This window comes from Daphnia pulicaria, chromosome 6 (genome assembly GCF_021234035.1).
Source record: "Daphnia pulicaria isolate SC F1-1A chromosome 6, SC_F0-13Bv2, whole genome shotgun sequence".
In the NCBI taxonomy this organism is placed as follows: Eukaryota; Metazoa; Arthropoda; class Branchiopoda; order Diplostraca; family Daphniidae; genus Daphnia; species Daphnia pulicaria.
This window is the reverse complement of record NC_060918.1, coordinates 7,141,647-7,164,376: the sequence shown is the minus strand read 5'-3', so window position 1 is coordinate 7,164,376 and position 22,730 is coordinate 7,141,647. Positions and strand designations below refer to the sequence as shown.

General features: G+C 38.0%; 56 pseudogenes; all 56 read right to left on the bottom strand.

The window, feature by feature from the left end:
* Positions 1-215: 215 nt before the first annotated feature.
* On the bottom strand, positions 216-334 carry LOC124346033 (annotated as a pseudogene).
* A 284-nt stretch (positions 335-618) lies between these two features.
* Positions 619-737, bottom strand: LOC124345164 (annotated as a pseudogene).
* Positions 738-1,021: 284 nt separating this feature from the next.
* On the bottom strand, positions 1,022-1,140 carry LOC124345163 (annotated as a pseudogene).
* Positions 1,141-1,424: 284 nt separating this feature from the next.
* LOC124346032 lies at positions 1,425-1,543 on the bottom strand (annotated as a pseudogene).
* A 284-nt stretch (positions 1,544-1,827) lies between these two features.
* On the bottom strand, positions 1,828-1,946 carry LOC124346031 (annotated as a pseudogene).
* Positions 1,947-2,230: 284 nt separating this feature from the next.
* On the bottom strand, positions 2,231-2,349 carry LOC124346175 (annotated as a pseudogene).
* A 284-nt stretch (positions 2,350-2,633) lies between these two features.
* Positions 2,634-2,752, bottom strand: LOC124345162 (annotated as a pseudogene).
* Positions 2,753-3,036: 284 nt separating this feature from the next.
* On the bottom strand, positions 3,037-3,155 carry LOC124345160 (annotated as a pseudogene).
* Positions 3,156-3,439: 284 nt separating this feature from the next.
* LOC124346173 lies at positions 3,440-3,558 on the bottom strand (annotated as a pseudogene).
* A 284-nt stretch (positions 3,559-3,842) lies between these two features.
* LOC124345159 lies at positions 3,843-3,961 on the bottom strand (annotated as a pseudogene).
* Positions 3,962-4,245: 284 nt separating this feature from the next.
* On the bottom strand, positions 4,246-4,364 carry LOC124345158 (annotated as a pseudogene).
* Positions 4,365-4,648: 284 nt separating this feature from the next.
* On the bottom strand, positions 4,649-4,767 carry LOC124346189 (annotated as a pseudogene).
* A 284-nt stretch (positions 4,768-5,051) lies between these two features.
* Positions 5,052-5,170, bottom strand: LOC124345157 (annotated as a pseudogene).
* Positions 5,171-5,454: 284 nt separating this feature from the next.
* On the bottom strand, positions 5,455-5,573 carry LOC124345156 (annotated as a pseudogene).
* Positions 5,574-5,857: 284 nt separating this feature from the next.
* On the bottom strand, positions 5,858-5,976 carry LOC124345154 (annotated as a pseudogene).
* A 284-nt stretch (positions 5,977-6,260) lies between these two features.
* On the bottom strand, positions 6,261-6,379 carry LOC124345153 (annotated as a pseudogene).
* Positions 6,380-6,663: 284 nt separating this feature from the next.
* Positions 6,664-6,782, bottom strand: LOC124345152 (annotated as a pseudogene).
* Positions 6,783-7,066: 284 nt separating this feature from the next.
* On the bottom strand, positions 7,067-7,185 carry LOC124345151 (annotated as a pseudogene).
* A 284-nt stretch (positions 7,186-7,469) lies between these two features.
* Positions 7,470-7,588, bottom strand: LOC124345150 (annotated as a pseudogene).
* Positions 7,589-7,872: 284 nt separating this feature from the next.
* On the bottom strand, positions 7,873-7,991 carry LOC124345148 (annotated as a pseudogene).
* A 284-nt stretch (positions 7,992-8,275) lies between these two features.
* LOC124344762 lies at positions 8,276-8,394 on the bottom strand (annotated as a pseudogene).
* A 284-nt stretch (positions 8,395-8,678) lies between these two features.
* On the bottom strand, positions 8,679-8,797 carry LOC124345147 (annotated as a pseudogene).
* A 284-nt stretch (positions 8,798-9,081) lies between these two features.
* On the bottom strand, positions 9,082-9,200 carry LOC124345146 (annotated as a pseudogene).
* Positions 9,201-9,484: 284 nt separating this feature from the next.
* Positions 9,485-9,603, bottom strand: LOC124345692 (annotated as a pseudogene).
* Positions 9,604-9,887: 284 nt separating this feature from the next.
* Positions 9,888-10,006, bottom strand: LOC124345145 (annotated as a pseudogene).
* Positions 10,007-10,290: 284 nt separating this feature from the next.
* Positions 10,291-10,409, bottom strand: LOC124345144 (annotated as a pseudogene).
* A 283-nt stretch (positions 10,410-10,692) lies between these two features.
* LOC124345143 lies at positions 10,693-10,811 on the bottom strand (annotated as a pseudogene).
* Positions 10,812-11,095: 284 nt separating this feature from the next.
* Positions 11,096-11,214, bottom strand: LOC124345557 (annotated as a pseudogene).
* A 284-nt stretch (positions 11,215-11,498) lies between these two features.
* On the bottom strand, positions 11,499-11,617 carry LOC124345142 (annotated as a pseudogene).
* Positions 11,618-11,900: 283 nt separating this feature from the next.
* LOC124345141 lies at positions 11,901-12,019 on the bottom strand (annotated as a pseudogene).
* A 284-nt stretch (positions 12,020-12,303) lies between these two features.
* LOC124345556 lies at positions 12,304-12,422 on the bottom strand (annotated as a pseudogene).
* A 284-nt stretch (positions 12,423-12,706) lies between these two features.
* On the bottom strand, positions 12,707-12,825 carry LOC124345140 (annotated as a pseudogene).
* A 284-nt stretch (positions 12,826-13,109) lies between these two features.
* Positions 13,110-13,228, bottom strand: LOC124345139 (annotated as a pseudogene).
* A 284-nt stretch (positions 13,229-13,512) lies between these two features.
* LOC124345137 lies at positions 13,513-13,631 on the bottom strand (annotated as a pseudogene).
* A 284-nt stretch (positions 13,632-13,915) lies between these two features.
* Positions 13,916-14,034, bottom strand: LOC124345135 (annotated as a pseudogene).
* A 284-nt stretch (positions 14,035-14,318) lies between these two features.
* On the bottom strand, positions 14,319-14,437 carry LOC124345134 (annotated as a pseudogene).
* Positions 14,438-14,721: 284 nt separating this feature from the next.
* On the bottom strand, positions 14,722-14,840 carry LOC124345133 (annotated as a pseudogene).
* Positions 14,841-15,124: 284 nt separating this feature from the next.
* LOC124345132 lies at positions 15,125-15,243 on the bottom strand (annotated as a pseudogene).
* Positions 15,244-15,527: 284 nt separating this feature from the next.
* LOC124345885 lies at positions 15,528-15,646 on the bottom strand (annotated as a pseudogene).
* Positions 15,647-15,930: 284 nt separating this feature from the next.
* Positions 15,931-16,049, bottom strand: LOC124345131 (annotated as a pseudogene).
* A 284-nt stretch (positions 16,050-16,333) lies between these two features.
* On the bottom strand, positions 16,334-16,452 carry LOC124345130 (annotated as a pseudogene).
* Positions 16,453-16,736: 284 nt separating this feature from the next.
* On the bottom strand, positions 16,737-16,855 carry LOC124345884 (annotated as a pseudogene).
* A 284-nt stretch (positions 16,856-17,139) lies between these two features.
* On the bottom strand, positions 17,140-17,258 carry LOC124345129 (annotated as a pseudogene).
* Positions 17,259-17,542: 284 nt separating this feature from the next.
* On the bottom strand, positions 17,543-17,661 carry LOC124345128 (annotated as a pseudogene).
* A 284-nt stretch (positions 17,662-17,945) lies between these two features.
* On the bottom strand, positions 17,946-18,064 carry LOC124345925 (annotated as a pseudogene).
* Positions 18,065-18,348: 284 nt separating this feature from the next.
* LOC124345127 lies at positions 18,349-18,467 on the bottom strand (annotated as a pseudogene).
* A 284-nt stretch (positions 18,468-18,751) lies between these two features.
* On the bottom strand, positions 18,752-18,870 carry LOC124345125 (annotated as a pseudogene).
* Positions 18,871-19,154: 284 nt separating this feature from the next.
* Positions 19,155-19,273, bottom strand: LOC124345124 (annotated as a pseudogene).
* A 284-nt stretch (positions 19,274-19,557) lies between these two features.
* Positions 19,558-19,676, bottom strand: LOC124345774 (annotated as a pseudogene).
* Positions 19,677-19,960: 284 nt separating this feature from the next.
* LOC124346218 lies at positions 19,961-20,078 on the bottom strand (annotated as a pseudogene).
* Positions 20,079-20,361: 283 nt separating this feature from the next.
* On the bottom strand, positions 20,362-20,480 carry LOC124344761 (annotated as a pseudogene).
* A 284-nt stretch (positions 20,481-20,764) lies between these two features.
* Positions 20,765-20,883, bottom strand: LOC124345809 (annotated as a pseudogene).
* A 284-nt stretch (positions 20,884-21,167) lies between these two features.
* Positions 21,168-21,286, bottom strand: LOC124345773 (annotated as a pseudogene).
* A 284-nt stretch (positions 21,287-21,570) lies between these two features.
* On the bottom strand, positions 21,571-21,688 carry LOC124346217 (annotated as a pseudogene).
* A 283-nt stretch (positions 21,689-21,971) lies between these two features.
* Positions 21,972-22,090, bottom strand: LOC124344760 (annotated as a pseudogene).
* A 284-nt stretch (positions 22,091-22,374) lies between these two features.
* On the bottom strand, positions 22,375-22,493 carry LOC124345434 (annotated as a pseudogene).
* Between the last annotated feature and the right edge of the window lie 237 nt (positions 22,494-22,730).

Sequence of the window (22,730 nt, the reverse complement as noted above, 5' to 3'; positions counted from 1 at the left end):
TGTTTGTTCATTGAATTCGGACTGGTAACCATCGCGAATAAAAAAACGCGATAAACTTTGAAAAACTCTCAATGGAATTCATCCAGAATCATTCCTATAGATGAATTGAACCTATCCCTGTGTCATTGAAATTTTTGATCTACGAATTTGGACTGGTAACCATCGTGATTGAAAAAAAATTTCAAGAAATTTGTTATTGAAAACAAACTATTCATCGCCAACGACATTCCGTATTCCCAAGCGGTCACCCTTCCAAGAGCTAACGGGACTCGACGTAACTTAACTTCTGGGAGCTGACGAGACCAGGTGCGTTCTACGTGATATGGCCGTTGACATTCAAAAATGAAAATTTACCCTCCCAGTCCCAATGGATGAATAGAAAATCACTTCAAAGTGATAGAAATGTTTGTTCATTGAATTTGGACTGGTAACCATCGCGAATAAAAAAACGCGATAAACTTTGAAAAACTCTCAATGGAATTCATCCAGAATCATTCCTATAGATGAATTGAACCTATCCCTGTGTCATTGAAATTTTTGATCTACGAATTTGGACTGGTAACCATTGTGATTGAAAAAAAATTTCAAGAAATTTGTTATTGAAAACAAACTATTCATCGCCAACGACATTCCGTATTCCCAAGCGGTCACCCTTCCAAGTACTAACGGGACTCGACGTAACTTAACTTCTGGGAGCTGACGAGACCAGGTGCGTTCTACGTGATATGGCCGTTGACATTCAAAAATGAAAATTTACCCTCTCAGTCCCAATGGATGAATAGAAAATCACTTCAAAGTGATTGAAATGTTTGTTCATTGAATTCGGACTGGTAACCATCGCGAATAAAAAAACGCGATAAACTTTGAAAAACTCTCAATGGAATTCATCCAGAATCATTCCTATAGATGAATTGAACCTATCCCTGTGTCATTGAAATTTTTGATCTACGAATTTGGACTGGTAACCATTGTGATTGAAAAAAAATTTCAAGAAATTTGTTATTGAAAACAAACTATTCATCGCCAACGACATTCCGTATTCCCAAGCGGTCACCCTTCCAAGTACTAACGGGACTCGACGTAACTTAACTTCTGGGAGCTGACGAGACCAGGTGCGTTCTACGTGATATGGCCGTTGACATTCAAAAATGAAAATTTACCCTCTCAGTCCCAATGGATGAATAGAAAATCACTTCAAAGTGATTGAAATGTTTGTTCATTGAATTCGGACTGGTAACCATCGCGAATAAAAAAACGCGATAAACTTTGAAAAACTCTCAATGGAATTCATCCAGAATCATTCCTATAGATGAATTGAACCTATCCCTGTGTCATTGAAATTTTTGATCTACGAATTTGGACTGGTAACCATCGTGATTGAAAAAAAATTTCAAGAAATTTGTTATTGAAAACAAACTATTCATCGCCAACGACATTCCGTATTCCCAAGCGGTCACCCTTCCAAGAGCTAACGGGACTCGACGTAACTTAACTTCTGGGAGCTGACGAGACCAGGTGCGTTCTACGTGATATGGCCGTTGACATTCAAAAATGAAAATTTACCCTCCCAGTCCCAATGGATGAATAGAAAATCACTTCAAAGTGATAGAAATGTTTGTTCATTGAATTTGGACTGGTAACCATCGCGAATAAAAAAACGCGATAAACTTTGAAAAACTCTCAATGGAATTCATCCAGAATCATTCCTATAGATGAATTGAACCTATCCCTGTGTGATTGAAATTTTTGATCTACGAATTTGGACTGGTAACCATCGTGATTGAAAAAAAATTTCAAGAAATTTGTTATTGAAAACAAACTATTCATCGCCAACGACATTCCGTATTCCCAAGCGGTCACCCTTCCAAGAGCTAACGGGACTCGACGTAACTTAACTTCTGGGAGCTGACGAGACCAGGTGCGTTCTACGTGATATGGCCGTTGACATTCAAAAATGAAAATTTACCCTCCCAGTCCCAATGGATGAATAGAAAATCACTTCAAAGTGATAGAAATGTTTGTTCATTGAATTTGGACTGGTAACCATCGCGAATAAAAAAACGCGATAAACTTTGAAAAACTCTCAATGGAATTCATCCAGAATCATTCCGATAGATGAATTGAACCTATCCCTGTGTCATTGAAATTTTTGATCTACGAATTTGGACTGGTAACCATCGTGATTGAAAAAAAATTTCAAGAAATTTGTTATTGAAAACAAACTATTCATCGCCAACGACATTCCGTATTCCCAAGCGGTCACCCTTCCAAGAGCTAACGGGACTCGACGTAACTTAACTTCTGGGAGCTGACGAGACCAGGTGCGTTCTAAGTGATATGGCCGTTGACATTCAAAAATGAAAATTTACCCTCCCAGTCCCAATGGATGAATAGAAAATCACTTCAAAGTGATAGAAATGTTTGTTCATTGAATTTGGACTGGTAACCATCGCGAATAAAAAAACGCGATAAACTTTGAAAAACTCTCAATGGAATTCATCCAGAATCATTCCTATAGATGAATTGAACCTATCCCTGTGTCATTGAAATTTTTGATCTACGAATTTGGACTGGTAACCATTGTGATTGAAAAAAAATTTCAAGAAATTTGTTATTGAAAACAAACTATTCATCGCCAACGACATTCCGTATTCCCAAGCGGTCACCCTTCCAAGTACTAACGGGACTCGACGTAACTTAACTTCTGGGAGCTGACGAGACCAGGTGCGTTCTACGTGATATGGCCGTTGACATTCAAAAATGAAAATTTACCCTCTCAGTCCCAATGGATGAATAGAAAATCACTTCAAAGTGATTGAAATGTTTGTTCATTGAATTCGGACTGGTAACCATCGCGAATAAAAAAACGCGATAACCTTTGAAAAACTCTCAATGGAATTCATCCAGAATCATTCCGATAGATGAATTGAACCTATCCCTGTGTCATTGAAATTTTTGATCTACGAATTTGGACTGGTAACCATCGTGATTGAAAAAAAATTTCAAGAAATTTGTTATTGAAAACAAACTATTCATCGCCAACGACATTCCGTATTCCCAAGCGGTCACCCTTCCAAGTACTAACGGGACTCGACGTAACTTAACTTCTGGGAGCTGACGAGACCAGGTGCGTTCTACGTGATATGGCCGTTGACATTCAAAAATGAAAATTTACCCTCCCAGTCCCAATGGATGAATAGAAAATCACTTCAAAGTGATAGAAATGTTTGTTCATTGAATTTGGACTGGTAACCATCGCGAATAAAAAAACGCGATAAACTTTGAAAAACTCTCAATGGAATTCATCCAGAATCATTCCTATAGATGAATTGAACCTATCCCTGTGTCATTGAAATTTTTGATCTACGAATTTGGACTGGTAACCATCGTGATTGAAAAAAAATTTCAAGAAATTTGTTATTGAAAACAAACTATTCATCGCCAACGACATTCCGTATTCCCAAGCGGTCACCCTTCCAAGAGCTAACGGGACTCGACGTAACTTAACTTCTGGGAGCTGACGAGACCAGGTGCGTTCTAAGTGATATGGCCGTTGACATTCAAAAATGAAAATTTACCCTCCCAGTCCCAATGGATGAATAGAAAATCACTTCAAAGTGATAGAAATGTTTGTTCATTGAATTTGGACTGGTAACCATCGCGAATAAAAAAACGCGATAAACTTTGAAAAACTCTCAATGGAATTCATCCAGAATCATTCCTATAGATGAATTGAACCTATCCCTGTGTCATTGAAATTTTTGATCTACGAATTTGGACTGGTAACCATTGTGATTGAAAAAAAATTTCAAGAAATTTGTTATTGAAAACAAACTATTCATCGCCAACGACATTCCGTATTCCCAAGCGGTCACCCTTCCAAGTACTAACGGGACTCGACGTAACTTAACTTCTGGGAGCTGACGAGACCAGGTGCGTTCTACGTGATATGGCCGTTGACATTCAAAAATGAAAATTTACCCTCCCAGTCCCAATGGATGAATAGAAAATCACTTCAAAGTGATAGAAATGTTTGTTCATTGAATTTGGACTGGTAACCATCGCGAATAAAAAAACGCGATAAACTTTGAAAAACTCTCAATGGAATTCATCCAGAATCATTCCTATAGATGAATTGAACCTATCCCTGTGTCATTGAAATTTTTGATCTACGAATTTGGACTGGTAACCATCGTGATTGAAAAAAAATTTCAAGAAATTTGTTATTGAAAACAAACTATTCATCGCCAACGACATTCCGTATTCCCAAGCGGTCACCCTTCCAAGTACTAACGGGACTCGACGTAACTTAACTTCTGGGAGCTGACGAGACCAGGTGCGTTCTACGTGATATGGCCGTTGACATTCAAAAATGAAAATTTACCCTCTCAGTCCCAATGGATGAATAGAAAATCACTTCAAAGTGATTGAAATGTTTGTTCATTGAATTCGGACTGGTAACCATCGCGAATAAAAAAACGCGATAAACTTTGAAAAACTCTCAATGGAATTCATCCAGAATCATTCCTATAGATGAATTGAACCTATCCCTGTGTCATTGAAATTTTTGATCGACGAATTTGGACTGGTAACCATCGTGATTGAAAAAAAATTTCAAGAAATTTGTTATTGAAAACAAACTATTCATCGCCAACGACATTCCGTATTCCCAAGCGGTCACCCTTCCAAGAGCTAATGGGACTCGACGTAACTTAACTTCTGGGAGCTGACGAGACCAGGTGCGTTCTAAGTGATATGGCCGTTGACATTCAAAAATGAAAATTTACCCTCCCAGTCCCAATGGATGAATAGAAAATCACTTCAAAGTGATAGAAATGTTTGTTCATTGAATTTGGACTGGTAACCATCGCGAATAAAAAAACGCGATAAACTTTGAAAAACTCTCAATGGAATTCATCCAGAATCATTCCTATAGATGAATTGAACCTATCCCTGTGTCATTGAAATTTTTGATCTACGAATTTGGACTGGTAACCATTGTGATTGAAAAAAAATTTCAAGAAATTTGTTATTGAAAACAAACTATTCATCGCCAACGACATTCCGTATTCCCAAGCGGTCACCCTTCCAAGTACTAACGGGACTCGACGTAACTTAACTTCTGGGAGCTGACGAGACCAGGTGCGTTCTACGTGATATGGCCGTTGACATTCAAAAATGAAAATTTACCCTCCCAGTCCCAATGGATGAATAGAAAATCACTTCAAAGTGATAGAAATGTTTGTTCATTGAATTTGGACTGGTAACCATCGCGAATAAAAAAACGCGATAAACTTTGAAAAACTCTCAATGGAATTCATCCAGAATCATTCCTATAGATGAATTGAACCTATCCCTGTGTCATTGAAATTTTTGATCTACGAATTTGGACTGGTAACCATCGTGATTGAAAAAAAATTTCAAGAAATTTGTTATTGAAAACAAACTATTCATCGCCAACGACATTCCGTATTCCCAAGCGGTCACCCTTCCAAGTACTAACGGGACTCGACGTAACTTAACTTCTGGGAGCTGACGAGACCAGGTGCGTTCTACGTGATATGGCCGTTGACATTCAAAAATGAAAATTTACCCTCTCAGTCCCAATGGATGAATAGAAAATCACTTCAAAGTGATAGAAATGTTTGTTCATTGAATTTGGACTGGTAACCATCGCGAATAAAAAAACGCGATAAACTTTGAAAAACTCTCAATGGAATTCATCCAGAATCATTCCTATAGATGAATTGAACCTATCCCTGTGTCATTGAAATTTTTGATCTACGAATTTGGACTGGTAACCATCGTGATTGAAAAAAAATTTCAAGAAATTTGTTATTGAAAACAAACTATTCATCGCCAACGACATTCCGTATTCCCAAGCGGTCACCCTTCCAAGTACTAACGGGACTCGACGTAACTTAACTTCTGGGAGCTGACGAGACCAGGTGCGTTCTACGTGATATGGCCGTTGACATTCAAAAATGAAAATTTACCCTCTCAGTCCCAATGGATGAATAGAAAATCACTTCAAAGTGATTGAAATGTTTGTTCATTGAATTCGGACTGGTAACCATCGCGAATAAAAAAACGCGATAAACTTTGAAAAACTCTCAATGGAATTCATCCAGAATCATTCCTATAGATGAATTGAACCTATCCCTGTGTCATTGAAATTTTTGATCGACGAATTTGGACTGGTAACCATCGTGATTGAAAAAAAATTTCAAGAAATTTGTTATTGAAAACAAACTATTCATCGCCAACGACATTCCGTATTCCCAAGCGGTCACCCTTCCAAGTACTAACGGGACTCGACGTAACTTAACTTCTGGGAGCTGACGAGACCAGGTGCGTTCTACGTGATATGGCCGTTGACATTCAAAAATGAAAATTTACCCTCCCAGTCCCAATGGATGAATAGAAAATCACTTCAAAGTGATTGAAATGTTTGTTCATTGAATTCGGACTGGTAACCATCGCGAATAAAAAAACGCGATAAACTTTGAAAAACTCTCAATGGAATTCATCCAGAATCATTCCGATAGATGAATTGAACCTATCCCTGTGTCATTGAAATTTTTGATCCACGAATTTGGACTGGTAACCATTGTGATTGAAAAAAAATTTCAAGAAATTTGTTATTGAAAACAAACTATTCATCGCCAACGACATTCCGTATTCCCAAGCGGTCACCCTTCCAAGTACTAACGGGACTCGACGTAACTTAACTTCTGGGAGCTGACGAGACCAGGTGCGTTCTACGTGATATGGCCGTTGACATTCAAAAATGAAAATTTACCCTCTCAGTCCCAATGGATGAATAGAAAATCACTTCAAAGTGATTGAAATGTTTGTTCATTGAATTCGGACTGGTAACCATCGCGAATAAAAAAACGCGATAAACTTTGAAAAACTCTCAATGGAATTCATCCAGAATCATTCCTATAGATGAATTGAACCTATCCCTGTGTCATTGAAATTTTTGATCTACGAATTTGGACTGGTAACCATTGTGATTGAAAAAAAATTTCAAGAAATTTGTTATTGAAAACAAACTATTCATCGCCAACGACATTCCGTATTCCCAAGCGGTCACCCTTCCAAGTACTAACGGGACTCGACGTAACTTAACTTCTGGGAGCTGACGAGACCAGGTGCGTTCTACGTGATATGGCCGTTGACATTCAAAAATGAAAATTTACCCTCTCAGTCCCAATGGATGAATAGAAAATCACTTCAAAGTGATTGAAATGTTTGTTCATTGAATTCGGACTGGTAACCATCGCGAATAAAAAAACGCGATAAACTTTGAAAAACTCTCAATGGAATTCATCCAGAATCATTCCTATAGATGAATTGAACCTATCCCTGTGTCATTGAAATTTTTGATCGACGAATTTGGACTGGTAACCATCGTGATTGAAAAAAAATTTCAAGAAATTTGTTATTGAAAACAAACTATTCATCGCCAACGACATTCCGTATTCCCAAGCGGTCACCCTTCCAAGTACTAACGGGACTCGACGTAACTTAACTTCTGGGAGCTGACGAGACCAGGTGCGTTCTACGTGATATGGCCGTTGACATTCAAAAATGAAAATTTACCCTCCCAGTCCCAATGGATGAATAGAAAATCACTTCAAAGTGATTGAAATGTTTGTTCATTGAATTCGGACTGGTAACCATCGCGAATAAAAAAACGCGATAAACTTTGAAAAACTCTCAATGGAATTCATCCAGAATCATTCCTATAGATGAATTGAACCTATCCCTGTGTCATTGAAATTTTTGATCTACGAATTTGGACTGGTAACCATTGTGATTGAAAAAAAATTTCAAGAAATTTGTTATTGAAAACAAACTATTCATCGCCAACGACATTCCGTATTCCCAAGCGGTCACCCTTCCAAGTACTAACGGGACTCGACGTAACTTAACTTCTGGGAGCTGACGAGACCAGGTGCGTTCTACGTGATATGGCCGTTGACATTCAAAAATGAAAATTTACCCTCCCAGTCCCAATGGATGAATAGAAAATCACTTCAAAGTGATTGAAATGTTTGTTCATTGAATTCGGACTGGTAACCATCGCGAATAAAAAAACGCGATAAACTTTGAAAAACTCTCAATGGAATTCATCCAGAATCATTCCTATAGATGAATTGAACCTATCCCTTTGTCATTGAAATTTTTGATCTACGAATTTGGACTGGTAACCATCGTGATTGAAAAAAAATTTCAAGAAATTTGTTATTGAAAACAAACTATTCATCGCCAACGACATCCCGTATTCCCAAGCGGTCACCCTTCCAAGTACTAACGGGACTCGACGTAACTTACCTTCTGGGAGCTGACGAGACCAGGTGCGTTCTACGTGATATGGCCGTTGACATTCACAAATGAAAATTTACCCTCCCAGTCCCAATGGATGAATAGAAAATCACTTCAAAGTGATTGAAATGTTTGTTCATTGAATTTGGACTGGTAACCATCGCGAATAAAAAAACGCGATAAACTTTGAAAAACTCTCAATGGAATTCATCCAGAATCATTCCTATAGATGAATTGAACCTATCCCTGTGTCATTGAAATTTTTGATCTACGAATTTGGACTGGTAACCATTGTGATTGAAAAAAAATTTCAAGAAATTTGTTATTGAAAACAAACTATTCATCGCCAACGACATTCCGTATTCCCAAGCGGTCACCCTTCCAAGTACTAACGGGACTCGACGTAACTTAACTTCTGGGAGCTGACGAGACCAGGTGCGTTCTACGTGATATGGCCGTTGACATTCACAAATGAAAATTTACCCTCCCAGTCCCAATGGATGAATAGAAAATCACTTCAAAGTGATTGAAATGTTTGTTCATTGAATTTGGACTGGTAACCATCGCGAATAAAAAAACGCGATAAACTTTGAAAAACTCTCAATGGAATTCATCCAGAATCATTCCTATAGATGAATTGAACCTATCCCTGTGTCATTGAAATTTTTGATCTACGAATTTGGACTGGTAACCATTGTGATTGAAAAAAAATTTCAAGAAATTTGTTATTGAAAACAAACTATTCATCGCCAACGACATTCCGTATTCCCAAGCGGTCACCCTTCCAAGTACTAACGGGACTCGACGTAACTTAACTTCTGGGAGCTGACGAGACCAGGTGCGTTCTACGTGATATGGCCGTTGACATTCACAAATGAAAATTTACCCTCCCAGTCCCAATGGATGAATAGAAAATCACTTCAAAGTGATTGAAATGTTTGTTCATTGAATTTGGACTGGTAACCATCGCGAATAAAAAAACGCGATAAACTTTGAAAAACTCTCAATGGAATTCATCCAGAATCATTCCTATAGATGAATTGAACCTATCCCTGTGTCATTGAAATTTTTGATCTACGAATTTGGACTGGTAACCATTGTGATTGAAAAAAAATTTCAAGAAATTTGTTATTGAAAACAAACTATTCATCGCTAACGACATTCCGTATTCCCAAGCGGTCACCCTTCCAAGTACTAACGGGACTCGACGTAACTTAACTTCTGGGAGCTGACGAGACCAGGTGCGTTCTACGTGATATGGCCGTTGACATTCAAAAATGAAAATTTACCCTCTCAGTCCCAATGGATGAATAGAAAATCACTTCAAAGTGATTGAAATGTTTGTTCATTGAATTCGGACTGGTAACCATCGCGAATAAAAAAACGCGATAAACTTTGAAAAACTCTCAATGGAATTCATCCAGAATCATTCCTATAGATGAATTGAACCTATCCCTGTGTCATTGAAATTTTTGATCTACGAATTTGGACTGGTAACCATTGTGATTGAAAAAAAATTTCAAGAAATTTGTTATTGAAAACAAACTATTCATCGCCAACGACATTCCGTATTCCCAAGCGGTCACCCTTCCAAGTACTAACGGGACTCGACGTAACTTAACTTCTGGGAGCTGACGAGACCAGGTGCGTTCTACGTGATATGGCCGTTGACATTCAAAAATGAAAATTTACCCTCCCAGTCCCAATGGATGAATAGAAAATCACTTCAAAGTGATAGAAATGTTTGTTCATTGAATTTGGACTGGTAACCATCGCGAATAAAAAAACGCGATAAACTTTGAAAAACTCTCAATGGAATTCATCCAGAATCATTCCTATAGATGAATTGAACCTATCCCTGTGTCATTGAAATTTTTGATCTACGAATTTGGACTGGTAACCATCGTGATTGAAAAAAAATTTCAAGAAATTTGTTATTGAAAACAAACTATTCATCGCCAACGACATTCCGTATTCCCAAGCGGTCACCCTTCCAAGTACTAACGGGACTCGACGTAACTTAACTTCTGGGAGCTGACGAGACCAGGTGCGTTCTACGTGATATGGCCGTTGACATTCAAAAATGAAAATTTACCCTCTCAGTCCCAATGGATGAATAGAAAATCACTTCAAAGTGATTGAAATGTTTGTTCATTGAATTCGGACTGGTAACCATCGCGAATAAAAAAACGCGATAAACTTTGAAAAACTCTCAATGGAATTCATCCAGAATCATTCCTATAGATGAATTGAACCTATCCCTGTGTCATTGAAATTTTTGATCTACGAATTTGGACTGGTAACCATTGTGATTGAAAAAAATTTCAAGAAATTTGTTATTGAAAACAAACTATTCATCGCCAACGACATTCCGTATTCCCAAGCGGTCACCCTTCCAAGTACTAACGGGACTCGACGTAACTTAACTTCTGGGAGCTGACGAGACCAGGTGCGTTCTACGTGATATGGCCGTTGACATTCACAAATGAAAATTTACCCTCTCAGTCCCAATGGATGAATAGAAAATCACTTCAAAGTGATTGAAATGTTTGTTCATTGAATTTGGACTGGTAACCATCGCGAATAAAAAAACGCGATAAACTTTGAAAAACTCTCAATGGAATTCATCCAGAATCATTCCTATAGATGAATTGAACCTATCCCTGTGTCATTGAAATTTTTGATCGACGAATTTGGACTGGTAACCGTCGTGATTGAAAAAAAATTTCAAGAAATTTGTTATTGAAAACAAACTATTCATCGCCAACGACATTCCGTATTCCCAAGCGGTCACCCTTCCAAGTACTAACGGGACTCGACGTAACTTAACTTCTGGGAGCTGACGAGACCAGGTGCGTTCTACGTGATATTGCCGTTGACATTCAAAAATGAAAATTTACCCTCCCAGTCCCAATGGATGAATAGAAAATCACTTCAAAGTGATTGAAATGTTTGTTCATTGAATTCGGACTGGTAACCATCGCGAATAAAAAAACGCGATAAACTTTGAAAAACTCTCAATGGAATTCATCCAGAATCATTCCTATAGATGAATTGAACCTATCCCTGTGTCATTGAAATTTTTGATCTACGAATTTGGACTGGTAACCATTGTGATTGAAAAAAAATTTCAAGAAATTTGTTATTGAAAACAAACTATTCATCGCCAACGACATTCCGTATTCCCAAGCGGTCACCCTTCCAAGTACTAACGGGACTCGACGTAACTTAACTTCTGGGAGCTGACGAGACCAGGTGCGTTCTACGTGATATGGCCGTTGACATTCACAAATGAAAATTTACCCTCCCATTCCCAATGGATGAATAGAAAATCACTTCAAAGTGATTGAAATGTTTGTTCATTGAATTTGGACTGGTAACCATCGCGAATAAAAAAACGCGATAAACTTTGAAAAACTCTCAATGGAATTCATCCAGAATCATTCCTATAGATGAATTGAACCTATCCCTGTGTCATTGAAATTTTTGATCTACGAATTTGGACTGGTAACCATTGTGATTGAAAAAAATTTCAAGAAATTTGTTATTGAAAACAAACTATTCATCGCCAACGACATTCCGTATTCCCAAGCGGTCACCCTTCCAAGTACTAACGGGACTCGACGTAACTTAACTTCTGGGAGCTGACGAGACCAGGTGCGTTCTACGTGATATGGCCGTTGACATTCACAAATGAAAATTTACCCTCTCAGTCCCAATGGATGAATAGAAAATCACTTCAAAGTGATTGAAATGTTTGTTCATTGAATTTGGACTGGTAACCATCGCGAATAAAAAAACGCGATAAACTTTGAAAAACTCTCAATGGAATTCATCCAGAATCATTCCTATAGATGAATTGAACCTATCCCTGTGTCATTGAAATTTTTGATCGACGAATTTGGACTGGTAACCGTCGTGATTGAAAAAAAATTTCAAGAAATTTGTTATTGAAAACAAACTATTCATCGCCAACGACATTCCGTATTCCCAAGCGGTCACCCTTCCAAGTACTAACGGGACTCGACGTAACTTAACTTCTGGGAGCTGACGAGACCAGGTGCGTTCTACGTGATATTGCCGTTGACATTCAAAAATGAAAATTTACCCTCCCAGTCCCAATGGATGAATAGAAAATCACTTCAAAGTGATTGAAATGTTTGTTCATTGAATTCGGACTGGTAACCATCGCGAATAAAAAAACGCGATAAACTTTGAAAAACTCTCAATGGAATTCATCCAGAATCATTCCTATAGATGAATTGAACCTATCCCTGTGTCATTGAAATTTTTGATCTACGAATTTGGACTGGTAACCATTGTGATTGAAAAAAAATTTCAAGAAATTTGTTATTGAAAACAAACTATTCATCGCCAACGACATTCCGTATTCCCAAGCGGTCACCCTTCCAAGTACTAACGGGACTCGACGTAACTTAACTTCTGGGAGCTGACGAGACCAGGTGCGTTCTACGTGATATGGCCGTTGACATTCACAAATGAAAATTTACCCTCCCATTCCCAATGGATGAATAGAAAATCACTTCAAAGTGATTGAAATGTTTGTTCATTGAATTTGGACTGGTAACCATCGCGAATAAAAAAACGCGATAAACTTTGAAAAACTCTCAATGGAATTCATCCAGAATCATTCCTATAGATGAATTGAACCTATCCCTGTGTCATTGAAATTTTTGATCTACGAATTTGGACTGGTAACCATTGTGATTGAAAAAAAATTTCAAGAAATTTGTTATTGAAAACAAACTATTCATCGCCAACGACATTCCGTATTCCCAAGCGGTCACCCTTCCAAGTACTAACGGGACTCGACGTAACTTAACTTCTGGGAGCTGACGAGACCAGGTGCGTTCTACGTGATATGGCCGTTGACATTCAAAAATGAAAATTTATCCTCCCAGTCCCAATGGATGAATAGAAAATCACTTCAAAGTGATTGAAATGTTTGTTCATTGAATTCGGACTGGTAACCATCGCGAATAAAAAAACGCGATAAACTTTGAAAAACTCTCAATGGAATTCATCCAGAATCATTCCTATAGATGAATTGAACCTATCCCTGTGTCATTGAAATTTTTGATCTACGAATTTGGACTGGTAACCATCGTGATTGAAAAAAAATTTCAAGAAATTTGTTATTGAAAACAAACTATTCATCGCCAACGACATTCCGTATTCCCAAGCGGTCACCCTTCCAAGTACTAACGGGACTCGACGTAACTTAACTTCTGGGAGCTGACGAGACCAGGTGCGTTCTACGTGATATGGCCGTTGACATTCAAAAATGAAAATTTACCCTCTCAGTCCCAATGGATGAATAGAAAATCACTTCAAAGTGATTGAAATGTTTGTTCATTGAATTCGGACTGGTAACCATCGCGAATAAAAAAACGCGATAAACTTTGAAAAACTCTCAATGGAATTCATCCAGAATCATTCCTATAGATGAATTGAACCTATCCCTGTGTCATTGAAATTTTTGATCGACGAATTTGGACTGGTAACCATCGTGATTGAAAAAAAATTTCAAGAAATTTGTTATTGAAAACAAACTATTCATCGCCAACGACATTCCGTATTCCCAAGCGGTCACCCTTCCAAGTACTAACGGGACTCGACGTAACTTAACTTCTGGGAGCTGACGAGACCAGGTGCGTTCTACGTGATATGGCCGTTGACATTCAAAAATTAAAATTTACCCTCCCAGTCCCAATGGATGAATAGAAAATCACTTCAAAGTGATTGAAATGTTTGTTCATTGAATTCGGACTGGTAACCATCGCGAATAAAAAAACGCGATAAACTTTGAAAAACTCTCAATGGAATTCATCCAGAATCATTCCGATAGATGAATTGAACCTATCCCTGTGTCATTGAAATTTTTGATCTACGAATTTGGACTGGTAACCATTGTGATTGAAAAAAAATTTCAAGAAATTTGTTATTGAAAACAAACTATTCATCGCCAACGACATTCCGTATTCCCAAGCGGTCACCCTTCCAAGTACTAACGGGACTCGACGTAACTTAACTTCTGGGAGCTGACGAGACCAGGTGCGTTCTACGTGATATGGCCGTTGACATTCAAAAATGAAAATTTACCCTCTCAGTCCCAATGGATGAATAGAAAATCACTTCAAAGTGATTGAAATGTTTGTTCATTGAATTCGGACTGGTAACCATCGCGAATAAAAAAACGCGATAAACTTTGAAAAACTCTCAATGGAATTCATCCAGAATCATTCCTATAGATGAATTGAACCTATCCCTGTGTCATTGAAATTTTTGATCTACGAATTTGGACTGGTAACCATCGTGATTGAAAAAAAATTTCAAGAAATTTGTTATTGAAAACAAACTATTCATCGCCAACGACATTCCGTATTCCCAAGCGGTCACCCTTCCAAGTACTAACGGGACTCGACGTAACTTAACTTCTGGGAGCTGACGAGACCAGGTGCGTTCTACGTGATATGGCCGTTGACATTCAAAAATTAAAATTTACCCTCCCAGTCCCAATGGATGAATAGAAAATCACTTCAAAGTGATTGAAATGTTTGTTCATTGAATTCGGACTGGTAACCATCGCGAATAAAAAAACGCGATAAACTTTGAAAAACTCTCAATGGAATTCATCCAGAATCATTCCTATAGATGAATTGAACCTATCCCTGTGTCATTGAAATTTTTGATCTACGAATTTGGACTGGTAACCATCGTGATTGAAAAAAAATTTCAAGAAATTTGTTATTGAAAACAAACTATTCATCGCCAACGACATTCCGTATTCCCAAGCGGTCACCCTTCCAAGTACTAACGGGACTCGACGTAACTTAACTTCTGGGAGCTGACGAGACCAGGTGCGTTCTACGTGATATGGCCGTTGACATTCAAAAATGAAAATTTACCCTCCCAGTCCCAATGGATGAATAGAAAATCACTTCAAAGTGATTGAAATGTTTGTTCATTGAATTCGGACTGGTAACCATCGCGAATAAAAAAACGCGATAAACTTTGAAAAACTCTCAATGGAATTCATCCAGAATCATTCCTATAGATGAATTGAACCTATCCCTGTGTCATTGAAATTTTTGATCGACGAATTTGGACTGGTAACCATTGTGATTGAAAAAAAATTTCAAGAAATTTGTTATTGAAAACAAACTATTCATCGCCAACGACATTCCGTATTCCCAAGCGGTCACCCTTCCAAGTACTAACGGGACTCGACGTAACTTAACTTCTGGGAGCTGACGATACCAGGTGCGTTCTACGTGATATGGCCGTTGACATTCAAAAATGAAAATTTACCCTCCCAGTCCCAATGGATGAATAGAAAATCACTTCAAAGTGATTGAAATGTTTGTTCATTGAATTCGGACTGGTAACCATCGCGAATAAAAAAACGCGATAAACTTTGAAAAACTCTCAATGGAATTCATCCAGAATCATTCCTATAGATGAATTGAACCTATCCCTGTGTCATTGAAATTTTTGATCGACGAATTTGGACTGGTAACCATTGTGATTGAAAAAAAATTTCAAGAAATTTGTTATTGAAAACAAACTATTCATCGCCAACGACATTCCGTATTCCCAAGCGGTCACCCTTCCAAGTACTAACGGGACTCGACGTAACTTAACTTCTGGGAGCTGACGAGACCAGGTGCGTTCTACGTGATATGGCCGTTGACATTCAAAAATGAAAATTTACCTTCCCAGTCCCAATGGATGAATAGAAAATCACTTCAAAGTGATTGAAATGTTTGTTCATTGAATTCGGACTGGTAACCATCGCGAATAAAAAAACGCGATAAACTTTGAAAAACTCTCAATGGAATTCATCCAGAATCATTCCTATAGATGAATTGAACCTATCCCTGTGTCATTGAAATTTTTGATCTACGAATTTGGACTGGTAACCATCGTGATTGAAAAAAAATTTAAAGAAATTTGTTATTGAAAACAAACTATTCATCGCCAACGACATTCCGTATTCCCAAGCGGTCACCCTTCCAAGTACTAACGGGACTCGACGTAACTTAACTTCTGGGAGCTGACGAGACCAGGTGCGTTCTACGTGATATGGCCGTTGACATTCAAAAATTAAAATTTACCCTCCCAGTCCCAATGGATGAATAGAAAATCACTTCAAAGTGATTGAAATGTTTGTTCATTGAATTCGGACTGGTAACCATCGCGAATAAAAAAACGCGATAAACTTTGAAAAACTCTCAATGGAATTCATCCAGAATCATTCCTATAGATGAATTGAACCTATCCCTGTGTCATTGAAATTTTTGATCTACGAATTTGGACTGGTAACCATCGTGATTGAAAAAAAATTTCAAGAAATTTGTTATTGAAAACAAACTATTCATCGCCAACGACATTCCGTATTCCCAAGCGGTCACCCTTCCAAGTACTAACGGGACTCGACGTAACTTAACTTCTGGGAGCTGACGATACCAGGTGCGTTCTACGTGATATGGCCGTTGACATTCAAAAATGAAAATTTACCCTCCCAGTCCCAATGGATGAATAGAAAATCACTTCAAAGTGATTGAAATGTTTGTTCATTGAATTCGGACTGGTAACCATCGCGAATAAAAAAACGCGATAAACTTTGAAAAACTCTCAATGGAATTCATCCAGAATCATTCCTATAGATGAATTGAACCTATCCCTGTGTCATTGAAATTTTTGATCGACGAATTTGGACTGGTAACCATTGTGATTGAAAAAAAATTTCAAGAAATTTGTTATTGAAAACAAACTATTCATCGCCAACGACATTCCGTATTCCCAAGCGGTCACCCTTCCAAGTACTAACGGGACTCGACGTAACTTAACTTCTGGGAGCTGACGAGACCAGGTGCGTTCTACGTGATATGGCCGTTGACATTCAAAAATGAAAATTTACCTTCCCAGTCCCAATGGATGAATAGAAAATCACTTCAAAGTGATTGAAATGTTTGTTCATTGAATTCGGACTGGTAACCATCGCGAATAAAAAAACGCGATAAACTTTGAAAAACTCTCAATGGAATTCATCCAGAATCATTCCTATAGATGAATTGGACCTATCCCTGTGTCATTGAAATTTTTGATCGACGAATTTGGACTGGTAACCATCGTGATTGAAAAAAAAATTCAAGAAATTTGTTATTGAAAACAAACTATTCATCGCCAACGACATTCCGTATTCCCAAGCGGTCACCCTTCCAAGTACTAACGGGACTCGACGTAACTTAACTTCTGGGAGCTGACGAGACCAGGTGCGTTCTACGTGATATGGCCGTTGACATTCAAAAATGAAAATTTACCCTCCCAGTCCCAATGGATGAATAGAAAATCACTTCAAAGTGATAGAAATGTTTGTTCATTGAATTTGGACTGGTAACCATCGCGAATAAAAAAACGCGATAAACTTTGAAAAACTCTCAATGGAATTCATCCAGAATTATTCCTATAGATGAATTGAACCTATCCCTGTGTCATTGAAATTTTTGATCGACGAATTTGGACTGGTAACCATCGTGAATGAAAAAAAAATTCAAGAAATTTGTTATTGAAAACAAACTATTCATCGCCAACGACATTCCATATTCCCAAGCGGTCACCATTCCAAGTACTAACGGGACTCGACGTAACTTAACTTCTGGGAGCTGACGAGACCAGGTGCGTTCTACGTGATATGGCCGTTGACATTCAAAAATGAAAATTTACCCTCCCAGTCCCAATGGATGAATAGAAAATCACTTCAAAGTGATTGAAATGTTTGTTCATTGAATTCGGACTGGTAACCATCGCGAATAAAAAAACGCGATAAACTTTGAAAAACTCTCAATGGAATTCATCCAGAATCATTCCTATAGATGAATTGGACCTATCCCTGTGTCATTGAAATTTTTGATCGACGAATTTGGACTGGTAACCATCGTGATTGAAAAAAAAATTCAAGAAATTTGTTATTGAAAACAAACTATTCATCGCCAACGACATTCCGTATTCCCAAGCGGTCACCCTTCCAAGTACTAACGGGACTCGACGTAACTTAACTTCTGGGAGCTGACGAGACCAGGTGCGTTCTACGTGATATGGCCGTTGACATTCAAAAATGAAAATTTACCCTCCCAGTCCCAATGGATGAATAGAAAATCACTTCAAAGTGATAGAAATGTTTGTTCATTGAATTTGGACTGGTAACCATCGCGAATAAAAAAACGCGATAAACTTTGAAAAACTCTCAATGGAATTCATCCAGAATTATTCCTATAGATGAATTGAACCTATCCCTGTGTCATTGAAATTTTTGATCTACGAATTTGGACTGGTAACCATCGTGATTGAAAAAAAATTTCAAGAAATTTGTTATTGAAAACAAACTATTCATCGCCAACGACATTCCGTATTCCCAAGCGGTCACCCTTCCAAGTACTAACGGGACTCGACGTAACTTAACTTCTGGGAGCTGACGAGACCAGGTGCGTTCTACGTGATATGGCCGTTGACATTCAAAAATGAAAATTTACCCTCCCAGTCCCAATGGATGAATAGAAAATCACTTCAAAGTGATAGAAATGTTTGTTCATTGAATTTGGACTGGTAACCATCGCGAATAAAAAAACGCGATAAACTTTGAAAAACTCTCAATGGAATTCATCCAGAATTATTCCTATAGATGAATTGAACCTATCCCTGTGTCATTGAAATTTTTGATCTACGAATTTGGACTGGTAACCATCGTGATTGAAAAAAAATTTCAAGAAATTTGTTATTGAAAACAAACTATTCATCGCCAACGACATTCCGTATTCCCAAGCGGTCACCCTTCCAAGTACTAACGGGACTCGACGTAACTTAACTTCTGGGAGCTGACGAGACCAGGTGCGTTCTACGTGATATGGCCGTTGACATTCAAAAATGAAAATTTACCCTCCCAGTCCCAATGGATGAATAGAAAATCACTTCAAAGTGATAGAAATGTTTGTTCATTGAATTTGGACTGGTAACCATCGCGAATAAAAAAACGCGATAAACTTTGAAAAACTCTCAATGGAATTCATCCAGAATTATTCCTATAGATGAATTGAACCTATCCCTGTGTCATTGAAATTTTTGATCTACGAATTTGGACTGGTAACCATCGTGATTGAAAAAAAATTTCAAGAAATTTGTTATTGAAAACAAACTATTCATCGCCAACGACATTCCGTATTCCCAAGCGGTCACCCTTCCAAGTACTAACGGGACTCGACGTAACTTAACTTCTGGTAGCTGACGAGACCAGGTGCGTTCTACGTGATATGGCCGTTGACATTCAAAAATGAAAATTTACCCTCCCATTCCCAATGGATGAATAGAAAATCACTTCAAAGTGATTGAAATGTTTGTTCATTGAATTCGGACTGGTAACCATCGCGAATAAAAAAACGCGATAAACTTTGAAAAACTCTCAATGGAATTCATCCAGAATCATTCCTATAGATGAATTGAACCTATCCCTGTGTCATTGAAATTTTTGATCGACGAATTTGGACTGGTAACCATCGTGATTGAAAAAAAATTTCAAGAAATTTGTTATTGAAAACAAACTATTCATCGCCAACGACATTCCATATTCCCAAGCGGTCACCCTTCCAAGTACTAAGGGGCCTGACGTAACTTAACTTCTGGGAGCTGACGAGACCAGGTGCGTTCTACGTGATATGGCCGTTGACATTCAAAAATGAAAATTTACCCTCCCAGTCCCAATGGATGAATAGAAAATCACTTCAAAGTGATTGAAATGTTTGTTCATTGAATTCGGACTGGTAACCATCGCGAAAAAAAAAACGCGATAAACTTTGAAAAACTCTCAATGGAATTCATCCAGAATCATTCCTATAGATGAATTGGACCTATCCCTGTGTCATTGAAATTTTTGATCGACGAATTTGGACTGGTAACCATCGTGATTGAAAAAAAAATCAAGAAATTTGTTATTGAAAACAAACTATTCATCGCCAACGACATTCCGTATTCCCAAGCGGTCACCCTTCCAAGTACTAACGGGACTCGACGTAACTTAACTTCTGGGAGCTGACGAGACCAGGTGCTTTCTACGTGATATGGCCGTTGACATTCATAAATGAAAATTTACCCTCCCAGTCCCAATGGATGAATAGAAAATCACTTCAAAGTGATTGAAATGTTTGTTCATTGAATTCGGACTGGTAACCATCGCGAATAAAAAAACGCGATAAACTTTGAAAAACTCTCAATGGAATTCATCCAGAATCATTCCTATAGATGAATTGAACCTATCCCTGTGTCATTGAAATTTTTGATCGACGAATTTGGACTGGTAACCATCGTGATTGAAAAAAAATTTCAAGAAATTTGTTATTGAAAACAAACTATTCATCGCCAACGACATTCCATATTCCCAAGCGGTCACCCTTCCAAGTACTAACGGGACTCGACGTAATTTAACTTCTGGGAGCTGAAGAGACCAGGTGCGTTCTACGTGATATGGCCGTTGACATTCAAAAATGAAAATTTACCCTCCCAGTCCCAATGGATGAATAGAAAATCACTTCAAAGTGATAGAAATGTTTGTTCATTGAATTTGGACTGGTAACCATCGCGAATAAAAAAACGCGATAAACTTTGAAAAACTCTCAATGGAATTCATCCAGAATTATTCCTATAGATGAATTGAACCTATCCCTGTGTCATTGAAATTTTTGATCTACGAATTTGGACTGGTAACCATCGTGATTGAAAAAAAATTTCAAGAAATTTGTTATTGAAAACAAACTATTCATCGCCAACGACATTCCGTATTCCCAAGCGGTCACCCTTCCAAGTACTAACGGGACTCGACGTAACTTAACTTCTGGTAGCTGACGAGACCAGGTGCGTTCTACGTGATATGGCCGTTGACATTCAAAAATGAAAATTTACCCTCCCAGTCCCAATGGATGAATAGAAAATCACTTCAAAGTGATTGAAATGTTTGTTCATTGAATTCGGACTGGTAACCATCGCGAATAAAAAAACGCGATAAACTTTGAAAAACTCTCAATGGAATTCATCCAGAATCATTCCTATAGATGAATTGAACCTATCCCTGTGTCATTGAAATTTTTGATCGACGAATTTGGACTGGTAACCATCGTGATTGAAAAAAAATTTCAAGAAATTTGTTATTGAAAACAAACTATTCATCGCCAACGACATTCCATATTCCCAAGCGGTCACCCTTCCAAGTACTAAGGGGCCTGACGTAACTTAACTTCTGGGAGCTGACGAGACCAGGTGCGTTCTACGTGATATGGCCGTTGACATTCAAAAATGAAAATTTACCCTCCCAGTCCCAATGGATGAATAGAAAATCACTTCAAAGTGATTGAAATGTTTGTTCATTGAATTCGGACTGGTAACCATCGCGAATAAAAAAACGCGATAAACTTTGAAAAACTCTCAATGGAATTCATCCAGAATCATTCCTATAGATGAATTGGACCTATCCCTGTGTCATTGAAATTTTTGATCGACGAATTTGGACTGGTAACCATCGTGATTGAAAAAAAAATCAAGAAATTTGTTATTGAAAACAAACTATTCATCGCCAACGACATTCCGTATTCCCAAGCGGTCACCCTTCCAAGTACTAACGGGACTCGACGTAACTTAACTTCTGGGAGCTGACGAGACCAGGTGCTTTCTACGTGATATGGCCGTTGACATTCAAAAATGAAAATTTACCCTCCCAGTCCCAATGGATGAATAGAAAATCACTTCAAAGTGATTGAAATGTTTGTTCATTGAATTCGGACTGGTAACCATCGCGAATAAAAAAACGCGATAAACTTTGAAAAACTCTCAATGGAATTCATCCAGAATCATTCCTATAGATGAATTGAACCTATCCCTGTGTCATTGAAATTTTTGATCGACGAATTTGGACTGGTAACCATCGTGATTGAAAAAAAATTTCAAGAAATTTGTTATTGAAAACAAACTATTCATCGCCAACGACATTCCATATTCCCAAGCGGTCACCCTTCCAAGTACTAACGGGACTCGACGTAACTTAACTTCTGGGAGCTGACGAGACCAGGTGCGTTCTACGTGATATGGCCGTTGACATTCAAAAATGAAAATTTACCCTCCCAGTCCCAATGGATGAATAGAAAATCACTTCAAAGTGATTGAAATGTTTGTTCATTGAATTCGGACTGGTAACCATCGCGAATAAAAAAACGCGATAAACTTTGAAAAACTCTCAATGGAATTCATCCAGAATCATTCCTATAGATGAATTGAACCTATCCCTGTGTCATTGAAATTTTTGATCGACGAATTTGGACTGGTAACCATCGTGA